This window comes from Panicum virgatum, chromosome 6K (assembly GCF_016808335.1).
Source record: "Panicum virgatum strain AP13 chromosome 6K, P.virgatum_v5, whole genome shotgun sequence".
Lineage (NCBI taxonomy): Eukaryota > Viridiplantae > Streptophyta > Magnoliopsida > Poales > Poaceae > Panicum > Panicum virgatum.
The window spans coordinates 3,595,467-3,599,165 of record NC_053141.1 but is presented as its reverse complement, the minus strand read 5'-3'; the positions used below and the strand labels follow the sequence as shown (position 1 = coordinate 3,599,165).

Here is a 3,699-nt window from a genome sequence, read left to right as displayed (position 1 = left end):
TTGGGACTTAGCCGGAGCTTTCTTTTGCAAGAAATTTTTTTATTGGCTCCCATTCACCCCCCTCTGGTCGCCCTTTCGGTCCCTCAGAATTTCTCCTCCTCTAGTGACCCTTTGGGCTGTTCCAGTTCTAAAGATCCACTGCAATAAAACTTAACAAAGACGGAAAATATTGTAATGCTCATTCCTTTTGGATTTGAACATAACTCACGCAATTTTTCCACCATATGGCTATCAAACTATCTAGATATTGGGTACCTATATGTACATGGTAAACCAAGATATGCATCCCATGGTTTAATGTAGACTGTTAACATATCGCAGCCAGCATGAAACTATGTTGCATCTGGAAAATCATGATTGAGACGATCTATCAGATCATTGTCATACCTAGAGCATAGAACTCTGAACAGGCTGTGTAGCTTCATCATGTAAAAGGACAGTATGCATCAAAACTTACCAGCAGATTTGACCTTTTAAACAATAGAAACCAAAAAAAACATCCATTCTCCCATATGCACACACATCCAAGTTCACCCTAGAATATAGCGAAAAGGTACATATGTATATGACTAACCCTCTATGGACCTTTCAATGTGATTCATAAGTGAGGACTCACAACATGCCTCTGAACAAGGTTTCGTTCTAGGAGCCTCTCCTTTTCTCTTTGGGACAACTAGCAACTTGCAGTAGACACTGTGATTGAGTTCTTGAATGTTGACAACTCAGAAGATAGTTTACGAGTAGAATCGGTATGTCTTGGCAGATAAGATGATCTGCCGGAGTGCTCCAATCGGTGCCAGGATCATCAGGATCACTCCAAGAACAATGCAGACCTGAAAACATGGAGAAATAGATAATTAAGTAAAAATGGCCACTCAGGGACATTCTGTTGCAGAAAGAAAGAAAGGGATTGGTTTGCAAAAGTTTCTTACCCAGTTGGTAAACCATGAGAGGCTAAACCTTTTGGGCTTATAGATTGCAAGCCATATGATGCAGGGAAGCTTGTAGAAACAAGAGAGATTTTAGTAGGTCCCAGATCAAATTACTATTGACTTGATGGGGAGTTATAGTACACTACATAGTGCAACTTTTGTGTTTGAAATAGACAATTCAGTTGCACTTTCTATGATATTCTCAAAATGCTGGTAATGTGGATCAATGGGAGCTTACGAAATATGTTGTCGGTGCAAAGGCGAATCCACCAAGGAAACCAAGCAATCCACCAAAGAAGGGGATGGTGATGGCTATAAATGTTGTGAAGGCTGCAGAAGTTGACACCCAGTTTAATCAGTGGGGCTATCAATGTTGTCAAACTTGATGGGAAGTTTAGACTGAGAAGTTCAGTTCAGATTTCAGAAGGCAACATTACCAACATATGTGGTCCGGGCAATTAAATGAAGAGCAAGACCAGGGGGGAAACGCAACTTCTTCACCAGGATCGTCTCTATCATATAAAACACTGGCATCGCAAAAATCTGCAACAAGAACATTTAGTTCAAAGATGGTAAAAAGTTTAGTTCCATGCACCAGTGTTACATGGAAGAGACGACTGAAATGAGGAGCTGCATGCATGTCTATAACAGAGAGCGACAGAGGAGATTCTGAAGACAATAACTCAATCACCACAAAATAAATGCTCTAGCTGTTATATATATGGATGTCCCTACTCCCTAGCTAGTATGCATGTACCTGGTAGCTGCCAATGACATGGATGACGACCATCATGTTGGCAAGGGCGATGAGCCACTTTGGCTTGTTGAGGGTGATGAGGATGTTGTCATCGACTTGGTTGCCAAAGTCCCAATATCCAATGAAAGAGACAGGGAAGTAGCAGATTGCAACCATGATGTAGGCAACGACGACACCCCTCCACATGGGTTTGGACGGATTCTCTGGCGCCGATGGGATGGTGGCCTGGATCTCAAGCACCACATTGTGTCCCGCGTATGCGAACGCCACATCCCCCAATGCCCCAAAGAAGTTGAACACCTTCTCTGGTGTCGTTGTTGCCGGAATGTGGTAGTCCACATTCGGCAACTTCCCCTTATGCACCGATGCTCCCCAAGCGATTGTTGAGTAACTGCATGGCATAAGCAGTAGTCATGTGAGTGATCGTTCCAGCAATACAAAGTCTTTAGGAAAATGTTAGGTCTGTTACAACACTGAAGTGGGTAATTGAAATGGTACCTCAGTGACATGACAGCAGCCGCGAGGGAGACGCCAGAGATGGAGTTGATGTTGGGGAGCAGGGAGAGGACGAAGTGGCAAGAGGCAAAGATCATGATGAAGTAGGTGAGCTTGATGTCCTTGCATTTGTTGTCGCAGATCACGTCATGGAACTTCTTCAGCGACTTGCCTCCAGTGACCGCGTGAAGACGATGTCCCCACCCACCTCGACGATGAGCTGCTGTGGCACAACGATCCACAGCCCCAGCTTCTGACCAAACGCGTGCTGCCCAAGCTCATGGTACCGGTCGAACCGCTTCCCCGGCACCATCTCGTGCATCTCCACCATCTGCCACATCGTGTACAAGGTGATGATCCACGACAATATAAGCACCGCAGTGCCTAGTCCCCTGTAAAATTGTGATGGAAAAAATCATAAAAAAGGATTAGTCTTCACGATGAATGTGGAGATGATTGAATTGATCATCATCGATCAGACAAGTGATGGTGATTGCCATTGTAGTTGCAGCAAGACCGCACACGTACCAGCCGAGCTCAGACATGGCATAAGGAAGGCTCAGCACGCCAGCACCAACCATGGCGGTCACATTGTGGAACGCAGAGTACCACCACTTGGCGTTCCTGGATGAGGTGATTGGGAGCCAGTCGTCGATCGCCTTCTCACCAGCACTCCTCTCCTCATCCTGCAAGTTTTTGCCATTGTTGTTGTTAGCTGGCATGCTAGACAAGCTTTTGGTTGATCACACGCAAAACTTGAGTAGCAGTTTTACTCGGGCAGGCAAATAGCAGGATCAAAGTGCATCTTTGAATTTTTGAATGTAAGTGAGATGAAAACTAGTGCCAGTTTCTTTTCGCCACGTTAGTTAAAAAATATGTGTATGTAAATCAAGAGTGAATTACCGGAGAATTGGAGCGTGGAAACGATATATAATTAAATCGCTGTAAAAGTTATGGCAAGTAACAGTAAGGAAATTAATACTACATCTCAAGTAAGACCTGCAGGGTGGTAACGGCTAATTAATTCTTTATTCACAAAAAAGGAAAATCTCGCAATTAAGGCAAAAGTATCCCACCGATCCTATGAATCTGCAGGTGTATGATCTCACATTTTCACTTAACAAAAAAAAAGACAGAGAAAAAGGAAAAGGAAGATTAAATGGAGCGTTTCGCATGTATCGGAAGAACAAGCACGGGCAAAGAGACACAATAATCCTAGTGTGAGTTTCGTTTCTTTTCCTCAAAATCTTTGAAATAATCAGGATATCTGCATTGCAAAGACAGCTTCCGGAACACACGTTGATGAATGCAGTTTTGCGTCGTTACCGTGGTAAACAAAGTTCGACCGAGATGAACAAGAAGATGCGGCCAGGGCCGGCAAAACAAGATCGATCCAGAGAGAGAGAGAGACTCATGGGAGACGACGATGGGCTGTCAACGCGGCCGGGTGGTTCAATTCAGGGGGCGTCTATTTGTCGCTTTAAGCGACTTCACGCGACCACATCGCAGAAAGCA

General features: G+C 44.3%; 1 pseudogene; it reads right to left on the bottom strand.

Moving 5' to 3' along the window:
- Positions 1 to 734: 734 nt before the first annotated feature.
- LOC120713862 lies at positions 735 to 2,891 on the bottom strand (annotated as a pseudogene).
- Between the last annotated feature and the right edge of the window lie 808 nt (positions 2,892 to 3,699).